This window comes from Acyrthosiphon pisum, chromosome A3, assembly GCF_005508785.2.
Source record: "Acyrthosiphon pisum isolate AL4f chromosome A3, pea_aphid_22Mar2018_4r6ur, whole genome shotgun sequence".
Lineage (NCBI taxonomy): Eukaryota > Metazoa > Arthropoda > Insecta > Hemiptera > Aphididae > Acyrthosiphon > Acyrthosiphon pisum.
In genome coordinates, this window is record NC_042496.1 from 20,296,686 (window position 1) to 20,308,498 (window position 11,813).

The 11,813-nt window shown below is 28.2% G+C and overlaps 1 protein-coding gene across 2 annotated transcripts in view; it reads left to right on the top strand.

Annotated features, from left to right (window-relative positions):
• Positions 1–3,471: 3,471 nt before the first annotated feature.
• The window catches only part of LOC100162637 (high affinity cAMP-specific and IBMX-insensitive 3',5'-cyclic phosphodiesterase 8), a 79,525-nt gene continuing 71,183 nt past the window's right edge, over positions 3,472–11,813 (top strand). The window contains exon 1 of one of the 2 annotated variants that reach the window (XM_029491512.1): positions 3,472–3,955. The gene's annotated coding sequence lies outside the window, so the exon portion shown is untranslated. The remainder of the gene's footprint in view (positions 3,956–11,813) is intronic. The other variant, XM_029491513.1, reaches the window with a different exon arrangement.

The following is an 11,813-nucleotide window of genomic DNA, read 5'->3' on the forward strand; positions in this document are numbered from 1 at the left end:
ACCACGTCGTCGTGTTTTATATACAAACTACAAAGGTTTAAATTAAATAGTTTCAAACCACATAATAATAATAATAATAATAATAATAATAATACAATCTTGTTTTTCAAAACCACATTTTCATCAATTGCGTTCAAAGTCAAAAGGGAATAAACAAATAAAAAAACGGATAAAACAACAACAGCTTTATGTACAATAATGTCGGTTGGCGGATCACTACCTATATATTCAGCATACATTATACATACTACCACGATATAGATAAAATTATATTGTCTTCTCTGAAGTCTGAACACACACAATAAATAGCGTCATTTAAATAATTGAAATTCGAGAGAAAAAACTTCCAAATCGAACGATCCCCCGGACGTACTTATAATAATATGATAATAATATTATAATATATTATTATTAGTGACTATTGTGCCCACCTGTTTTTGCGATGTCGCGATAAGTGTTACAGCACTCGTTCGAGACAATGACCGCGACGCGTGTACAGTGTAATATAAATAATATTATAATATTTTAATGGTCGACATCAAAGGCGAAAATCGGATTGATCAAACTGTAGAGATTTTTTGCAGTATTCGGTCTCTGCAGAGGTTTTCACAGGAAAAAAAACAAAATCATACAGTTTTATACGTGCAGTCCTTGACTTGGAAAATTAATATAGTAGAGGAACTCTGATGACACAAAAGAAATTTGCATTCCCAGCTAATTAAGATACTCAATATAACCAATAACCGTGGGGGCTTCACAGTTCACCCCACCTCCTTTATTACACCCTTAAACATAATACCACGACCAGCAATCATTTCATAACTAATTACACTTAAGTATACTTTAAAGGTTTCAACTATAGCAACCGTAGTAATTAGGTAACTAGGTAATTAGGTAGGTACTTTTGCAGGCATTTGAGGTAATATTGGTATATTTTAAAAATATATCAATAACAAAGTAGGTAGGTAGGTACTCACCTATAGTTTTAAATATTTAAATTCAGTTATAGATGTTCGTAATATTCATTAACTCTATATTCCTGTATTATGTATTATTTAATCTTTCATGAAGCATATATAAAAAGCCGATTGTCGTTTATATTTACAAAATAAAAAAAGGTGGGCAAGTGGATGTCGCTATGCTGTACAGTAGGTTACAAGTGGGTCACTGTATAATGGATGGTATAAATTTTGAATTCAATGATATAATATTATTGTATAAGAAAAACCATTCTGAGCGGAGACGGTATATCAGTGTAGGTATAAGACATTATATACTTATCTATGGTATTAAAAAAAAATTGACCTATTATAAATTCCAAATTAATCATATCACAATATCCATTAGGTACTTATAACGCGTTATACATCAACAACAAACCGTGATACTATCATAGATATATAATAGTATACTTTAGAAGTTTCAAGTACCCACGAATAATATTATACAATCACAACAAAATAACTAAAATAGTTATTCTAGGTTTTTTAATATGTAATTTCGTCCAAATTTGAACTTCAAATGCTTATAAAAAAAAATCGTGCCTATGTATTTTTAATATTTTTCAACTGCTATTGTAACAATATATCATGAGTCTCGCATTAAATTTTCATGTTTTTTTACCCAACAAACACAATTTTATTCATATTTATGGAAAAAAAAAACTAAAAAAAATTAAAAACTGAGAATGTCCGTAAATAGCTCAAAAAGAGTCAAAATATTTTCAAAATTTTATGTTGTATAGAAAATGAAAATATTAACATTCAGTGAAATTTTCAAATATCTACAGTTATTCGTTTTTTAATTACAATAAAATAAAAAAATCGTTACATGAGAAATCGAGCGAATATCAAATGTTGTAAAAATATGAATTTCAAACACTCATAAAAATTTGATTTGACTTTCTTGTAGACATTTATTTTATTTATTTATTTATATATCTATAAAGGTAGACAATATTATGAGGAATCTTGTATTACATTTTCAAATCTTAGATTTAAAAAGAAAAAATTTACGAATTCTTAAATATTTTGAAAATTTCATCATGCATAGAAAATAGAAATAGTTTAAAATTTCATGTATCTACGGTAATTTGTTTTAAAGTTACACCAAAAACCAAAATCAATTTTCTCGAAAACAGATTTTGCGTAAAAATTCACGTTTTTTCCTTAATTTTTCTTTTGTTTTAACTTAACCTAACCTAACCTAGCCTAAACTTTTGTTTTCCAATGCACTTTTGGAAACTACTGGAAAAAATTTACTTTTGACCTTCCAAAGTATCAACTAGATTTACTTTCCTATCAGAAAAGATACTGTTGAAGACAATCGAAGCACTTTTACTGTCCTAAAAGGTGATGACAGACACAAAAATAAAAAAATTAATTTTAAAATTAAAAAAAAAAAACATCATTGTAAAATCAATACATTCATCGTTCCACACAGAATGTAAAATAAATATATGTGAATTCATATTATATTTTATCTAATGTGTATATTTTTTGTGCAATATGTCTAAAATCAATCCCGAATTCGAATGATGTCAAGAAACATATTGTAAGGACTAAGCTAATTCCGCAAGAGATGTACAGCCCACCAACTGAATTGACTAAATAGGAGCATTTCACATTATAAACAAACAATTGTATTAATCTTAATTTGATAAACTCCATAAATAAGAATAGGTTTCATATATTTTATACCTGACTTATAACTGTCTTATAAAATTGCCTTTTAGGACAAATATTCTTAGTTTTCTTGTCTTTTAACGTTCGTGCTTAAAAGGTTGTTGATCTATTTTATAAATAGGCGAAAATCCATTCAAATTTTAGGGGGTTAACATGGGGGTTAATCATTTTAGGGGGTGCTAAGTCCTCTAAGCCTTTCCTGATCTCTGCCTATGTCCATCAACAACAGTACAACGTCTGCAACTATTATCATTTATCAGTTCTTATCTTATAGTTCATACCCAAATATTGACTATTGTACGTAATTATTACATAATTATCATGTATCACTCAATCAAATTATCAAAACACATTCACACATTTTGTAAACAGTTTTTTTTCAAAAGTATCATATTTTTAATTTTGTAAAAAAATCCTAAATAAAGTAACGTACGACCAGAATCGAAAAAAAAGTAGGGGTACGCTAAAATATCTGAACATAATATTGCGTTGACGTACTTGGTCCTCCTACGTCCCCCCCCCCCGCCCAAAAGACAAGCACTGGATTCTTTTGGCGGTACACAACGGCGACGGCGGTGGTGACCCTGGCCGCGGAACTAGTCAAGTGAGGGGGGTCCAGGGTTTCCCGCCAACTTTGCCGTCGCGAACAGCCTGCTCGGAGTGTCTCGGCTGGCCGGCAACGTCGACGGCTACACGAGCTTTGCGCCGCCGCCGCGGGCGCGCCACCGTCGGACGCGCGGGCGGTCCGCTGTTCCGTGGAATCCGTCGTCGCCGGCCGGCGCGCGACCACTATTACGATACAATATCGTACGTGTAAACGACGCGCGTTACGTGACCGCGCGCGCAGATCACCGGTGACCGGCGGACGGACGATCGCGTGCGTCGTGTATGCGAATCTCTCTCTCTGAGTACGCGTTTCGCGACCGCATGTGTCAGTGGTACTTGTGTGAGTGTGTTTGCCGCCGCCGCGAATTCGTCGAGTGAACGTGCCGCGTCGCAAGTTCGCGCGCGCCAAAGTTTCAACCGACGCCCTTTGTGATAAATTTAACCGTTTTGTTTTTTTTTCATCTATCCCTCCGGTTCGAAGCGATTTATTTATCCGTTTTTGCGGGTCCCGTCTTCCCTGTGCGACGCCGTCAACTTTACAAAACATAATATTTATTAAACAGGCACGGGGACATATTATACCTAACTTACCTGCCTAAACTTACGCCTAACCGTCGCCCCTTATGCGGATAACATTTGTCTACACGCGGATAATGAAAACCTCGGTAAGTCCATAATTTCGATATGTACCTAGGTGGCTAGGTATGATGTATTTAGTATTATTATTGTACATTTTTTTTTCATTTTAAATTGTTTATTAGTTTGAAAAAATACAACAATAATATACTTTATAGTATTTAAAAACTCTGATTTTATCGTGGCTAAAATATTATATTTTACTAATCGTACTGAGTCATTACATTATAAAGTCGTAGACCGTATGCAATTTAGTATTATACTGTCATACTCGCGGCTATTGGGTATATTAAACACGTAGTGTCGTCGCGTTATTTACTTAGGTACCTAATCAATTATTAATTTTTTTGAGTACCTGCTATATAAATGTTGTACTTTGGTATCTGTTTGTTACACCGTGAACCTAGTTTTAGCTTTTTGGTGTATAGTCTCTTCATACGTACAGTCTACGAATACATGTAAAATATAATATGTACCAAGAAGGTTTAGTCTTTAGTTAGTTTAATAAGAAATTTTAGTTTTCGAATTCAAAAATCTTTTGATTGATCTTTTTTGTCAAATTTGAATTATGTTACCAGCAATATTATTTTATATTTACTCGAACTTTGAAAATAGTGTCTTTATTCAGATATAATATATTAGTATATTACTATTATTAGAGTTGTATTTATGTTTTTTGCAATTCTAAAGAGCAATAATTGTACTTCCCGTTTTTCTCCAATATTATTTTATATTACACATCCTAAATCCTAGTATATTGTTATATGACATATAAGTAGTGTTCATTAATAATGTTGATTAAAAAACAAAAAAATATAAAAATACTCAATTCAAAAAATGTGTTACTACTTACTCGGACCATATTCTCAATATATCTTAATATATTATTGCATTTTATTGCAAGTTCTTGCATTTTTATACGCTTCTCTTTACCAAAAAAGTAGATCCTACATTGCACAATAAATATAATATGTGCATTTGTTGATACCATGTATATCAACAAAATATAAATAAAGAAAAATTAAGATAATATACACAATTGCTATTCAACACAGTGCTCTAAAATTTACATTGGCTATAATCCAATCACAGAAATGTATACTCACATTTTCATACCATACTGTAGTTAAATGTGGCCCCAGAGTTAAATCAATTTATAAATTATAAAGTTTTTTAATGGGAATCACGGTTTACAAATCTTTATAATCTTAAATTTTTGATTTGATTACCTATCATAAACTTATGTTAAATAAAGCCGACTTGAATTTCCTGGCAATTAGTACTTTGCGCAACTTTGGGTTCAAACAAATAGTTCAAAATGATCACTATCTGTGGAGTCGTTTCCATATGTATTCCTTTTACTTGATGATGGTATTACTGCATCATTAGTATAAAACACCAATAGTTATAAAACTCAAAACTTTATTCATAGCTTTTAATATCCATGGCGTGTTTTAATTCCCAAATCTTATTTTTTGGTAATAAAACATTTAATGTTGGCTCAAAACATTAAACAAATCGTTAAAAAAATCCAATAATAGAAATACGTAGAAATATATACCAAGAATAATACCTAAACCTAATAGCAATAATTTTAATTAAATGCTAAACATACAATTTCTGTATTAAGAAGATTAATATTCCTTCCATAATTCCTTCCTTTCTAGTTTTCTATTAAATTACTATTGAATAATATTTGGCTAGACATATTGTTTGGTATATTCTCCTAGGTACTTATTTATCTATTATTTACATTCTAATACATATATTATTATAATGATTTAATTTTAATCAAATTTTACCACCTACTTAACTATAGGTATGTTATTCACTAATGAACTACAAATATATTTTCTAAAGATGTTATTTTATTCACATTTAAAATTTAGAAAATGACAAACATGTATTTTTGTTTAAATAATGTGCTATATTCAAAATCGTTTTTGCAATTATTATGATTGCGATGATTAATTATACAACCCTATCTTATTGTGACGAGGCAAGTACTCTTAACGCCCGCCTTTCACCCTGCAGTAGGATTTATATTTTATATTTCATCCGTTGGTTCATATTATAATTTAATTTAAGTATTTTTCGATTTAAATTACATACGAAAGTTAATATGGGTTATTTTAGATTTTGATCGGGACCATCAACAAGAAAACTATAAATAATTTATATATTATATTGGTTTTTAAAATACTGTGTAGTTTGTTTTCTCAAGAAAAACACTTGTTAGTTGTGGTAAATAATACAAATACTCCAAAAGTTCTCTATTTAATGAACTTTTAACTTAGAAATAAATAATATTTTAGTTTTATTAAAATTATAAGATTTGTAAGAAAATGTGCTGTTTAACTAAAAAAAAAGCTGTGATACAATTACTTAATACATTTATTGTACGAAATATGAATATCTTAATAATTTTGAATTCTGATCCGTCACTGAAATAAACTGAATAATTTACTGTACCTATATTTAATAAAACCGTGAAAAAAATCTATGAAAATCATGTTCACTGTTTAGTTAACTATAATAATAGGTAGTTAGGTACTATAATATAATTGTTTGTAAGTTATCATATTCTAATTAAAAAATTTTAAATTTTATAAAAATTAAATTAATTATTGAATATGACGTATTGGACATGGATTTAAATTGATTATGGGTAATAATTTGTAAGTAATTTACTGTGGTAGTTTTTGTAAATATATAGGTAATACAAGAACGTCATGAAGAAATATCAAAAACACTATTTTCTTACGAAATTTTGATATTTTTTTGATCATAATCTCTGTACTCTGTTCAAAATCTTTGATTGTATATTGCGAGATAAATATTACATATATTTCTATTAGGTATATATATTATATAGGCACTATAAACATTCTGTGATTCTATATTTCTTGATTATCAATACAGCAACAGTATCTACCTATAAACTTAGTTGCTAAAAGTTGGTATTCGTTCTGATTTAACTTTAAATGAATGACTTATTTTATACTCATTATTTTATCCAATGTTATAGAGGAGGGTTCTATAACTGCTATAACAATTTTACATTAAACAATAAACATTTAATATCATTATAACTTATAGCTTATAAGATCTCACTTGTTTGATATTATAATAAAATGTACCTACCAATAAAAAAATCCCGATTCGGTTCGAATCACGTTGTAATAATGGAAACGACAAATTACAATGTTGTATAGTTTTTAGTAACTAAAAAATTTAGCGTGTCAAAATCAAGTTTGTATAACAAAGAATAAGCTTTTTTTTCTTTTAATTATTAAGTAGTCCATAATATAAATAATGACGTTATTGAATTGCAAGATATAGTTTAAATGAGACATTTAACGATGGAAGTACCTATAGGTATTAGGTAGTTGACCACTACAGAGACGCCAATGATGAAATTGCATTGTATTTTACACTTTGCAATATTAACGGTCAAAAAGTCGCTTAATTTAATTAAAATCGAGATGCAAATAGACCTAAAATATAGTTGATTGATTGCATTTTTAATTACGTGATGTAATTAATCAGATAATTTCCACTTTTAAATAATTAATAAGTGTTGGAATACATGAAATTTATTTAAAAATATTAAGCATAGAATATGTTGTAATAGTTAAATAAATTATCGTAAATCATTATGTTCTCTTTTATTGTCAGTATTTCCAAAATGACAAACATACTATAGATAAATTGTATTATATAATTGTAATAGTAATATTTAAACTGACTAATTGTTGCAATTTTAATTTAAATGTTGAGAGGAAGCTATTATAGTCCGAGCAATTATAAGACTGGTAGTAATCGGCAAATATTGAAATATGGATGGGTACATTTATTTTGATTTTCATATATTACCATAAATGTGACTTTGGAGCAGAGGAAGGTTCCACCTGTTCTAAATAAACAATTTATTTTATAAGTTCAGAATTATTTTGGGTAGTATCTAGATAATAAAGTTTAATTTTGTATATAATCATGTAGAGTTAGACTAAAATATTCTTTAACGATTCCAATTATTACAGATAGTTTACACATAAATATAAAAATTAAAATATGGAAAGGAAGGCCATATATTATATTATTACGCAGTTTAATTATCTAATTGTCAAATAATCAATAAGACATAGCTCAAAATACTACTTAAAATTATAGTTTCATTAGAATTTAGTTGACAGTCCCTCCTAAGGTTCTCTTGGCATATTAGTGCCCACTATATGTATAGTATATAACATACTTCAATAAATTGATATACTCTTTTTAGGTTTTAGATGTGTGTGTGTGTGTGTGTGTGTGTGTGTGTGTGTGTGTGTGTGTGTATGTGTGTGTGTGAAGACATATTTTATAATAGACAAAATGCTTTGATCTCTAAAATGGGTCTAGTTGCTTTGGAGGGTCAAAAGTAAAATATTATTCGTACTTTTTTTAATAATCATGAAAACCTTTAAAAAAATATACGGAAAATTGTAGTATATAATATTAACATAAACCTACTTTTTGACAAAATCAATTTTGTTTTATTGTTGTACATAGTTCTAAAATGAATATTCTTATTTGCCTAAAATGTTTATTAAATGTTTATATTATCATTTTTCAGACAAGTGTATCTCGTCATTGATATGGTAGGCTGCACTGTATTGAATAACTATGTTGATTTTGAATTCCATCATTGTTTACGATGAAAAACGATCCGAAAAAGTCCTTTTTTTTGGCAACCGAGGTTATTAGATATTGATATTAGATAATTATTTTAATACAAATATTAGAATTTTAACAAATGTTCGTATTTATTTTTTTGTTTTTCCCGGTTATTTTATAAAGTATAGGTACTGAGAATTTTCAATTTTGACCTCCCAAAAGTACCAACTCAATCCAATTTTCTAACAGAAACTTCTGACGAAATTGATGGTCAAAGCATTTTCTCTACTAAAATATGTCTTTTACTCTTTTAAGATACAAAACAAAAAACCATTATCGAAAATCAATAAATTCATTGCTATATACTCAGAATCTAGTAACAAGTTTAATTAATTTTTTGTAGATAATTCAAAGGATATTATTCGTTGGGACTTGACATTTTTCGTTACTACGTATATCATTATTACTTATAGTACACACAATTTAATTTTTTTAATTGTTAATTTTAAGTTATTAATACCATGGATCACGGACCTAACCACACCGTTCTACAATCCGTTAGTATGGCATATAAATTAATTACACTAATACATGATATACCTAATAGGTATTATAAATATATTATAATTTTTTTAGTAAAAATGAGTTACAACCTACCGTATTACTAATACTTGAGGGAACAATAACTTAAAGTAATATAAATTAATTATGAAATATCATTTTAACAGCATCTATTTCAAATAATATATTAATGATTTATCATCGAATTAGAATATTTTAACAAATCCATAACAGTGATCAAACGTGATCTACTCGAGTACTAGGTAAGTACCGCCCGATACTTCCCATTTCTTATTGCTGCTTAGTTAAATTGATTTTTTTATTAAGTATAGTTTGACTTTTTGATGGCGATACTTACAAGTTATTAAAAACGATAGTTCAAATAATATTAAATATTATCATAAATTGATAACCCATTTATATATAAAAAATAAAACTGAAGTCATATTTATTGCTTGTAGTAAGTAATAAATAATATTAATACATATTTGTTGTAAATTAATATTGTTAAAAATAACGGGTATAGGACATATTATATGTATTTAAAATTTAGTGAAGTGGTGTGGACGTCAGTAGGTAGCAGCCAGTAGGTACCCCACAAAATGGTTGTTTACTATTATACCAATCATCTAAACTTAAATAAGTACTTATAAGCTTATAAGTTACAAGTTATAACTAATTAATAATCGTTCAAAAATCGAAATTACAATTCTCGTAAAAATAGTATTCAGCTCCTGAATATAGGTAACATAAAAAATTAGTGTCACTCGAAAAAGTAAAAATTGAAAAGTTGTAATAAAAAAATTAGTTTTGTAATGACTTAAAGTTACTTATGTAAGTACCAACTTAAGAAATATATTAAAAAAATTGTTCATTTATTTGAGGCAATAAGTGTTTATTGTGAACAGAATAACCCTGTACGTATGTATTTTCTATTTTAATTTAAAATGTATTATAGTTAGCTATAATGTAAGCTAAGACATGATAAGACAATGTTTTTAAAAGTTCTATTGAATATTTAATACATACCAACTAACAAGTGTTCGGCATAAAAGGTCACCTATGTAGTTATGTACATATTATAGTACCTACTCATGTTTTGTCATTTTGATAAGATACGTGATATTAATATTACCTATTTATTATTAATACTTTAGACATTTTCAGATTTTTGGTAAGTTCGGGTAAGTATTTCAGGTCGAACAACATTCCCTGTATTATAACAACAAGTATACATAATTTTAAAACTTAAAACACTTTTTGTGATATCGACAGATTTTCTAATAATTTAAATTTACGTTGAATACTATAGTGTTGCAGTATATTATACATTTTTGGCTCTTATTACATTGTGTTGTTGACACCTGCAGTATACCAGAAATGTAATTTTATCTCTAAAAAACAACCGATTACTGGTGGTGGGTAGGCTAGGTACTGTTTGTGTAGTGGCTTGTTATCTAAAAAAAACAATCCGATCTGTGCTTTATTTGTTTAGTGAGCAATTGGGAGACGCTAAATATTAAAACAATCTACACACATTCAAACACCAACCGCATTTAACGTTTCGATCCAAAACTCGTCTAGCTTAGCTAAAGCAATTTTGTAGGTATAAAATATATCTCCTTAGTCCTTACCATCTCTCCAGTCCATGATTTTATAGCTAAAGCGTATTATAAACGATTCAAATTAAATAGGTATCCAAAATAAAATAGATCCACTAAAGACTTGCATCTATATACCTAATTAATATACTTCGATTATAGCAAAAAAAAAATACTAAAAAGGCTATGGTGTTGTAACCCGCTTACAAGTATATTAGTGCATGAGTACGTCATTGTTATACATTATATAATAATATAATAATAGATGTGTAAATATTAAATAGTTATTCCATATTATAATATGGCAAAGTTCCTCCAATGGGAGTTTTTTTTCATTTGCTATTATTTTTAATGAGATCACTCGAATTTATTATGTCTTGGATTCGTAAATTATATTATATTAATTTTTTTATTTATTGATCATTTTGTAGCTTTGTCGACATGGATTATATATATTATGTTCAATTTGTTGTTGTACTAAATAATATTTGGTACAATTTAGGCTTACATTTAGTATAGGTAAATAATAAAATGCTATTATTAGTTATCAAATGTATACTATGTAAGTAAGTCCTATGTTAGGTGTTCATATATAAAGAGGCACATGTCAAAGACTAAAGAGTATTATAAATAACGACAATAACTATTTAAATAAATATATATTTATAAGTATATACATAATTATATTATGTAATGTGTATAGTAAACAGTAAACAATGTAATAAAATTGTGTCCCGAATTATTTATAACATGATTGCTCTTGATTGAACGTTAGAGGTCAATGAATCATTTATGGCATCATAACAACAACTTATACCAGCCATATATTAAGCCCCAAAACAACTTATTACTAAAATTCTTTAATTTTAGATTTTGAGTGGAACGATGAATGTATTGATTTTACAATTATGTGTTTTTTTTTTTTAATTTTTTAATTTTTTAATTTTTTTTTGTGTCTGTCATCACCTTTTAGGACAGTAAAAGTGCTTGGATTTTCTTCAACAGTACCTTTTCTGATAGGAAAGTGAATCTAGTTGGTACTTTGGGGGGTAAAAAGTAAATTTTCCCA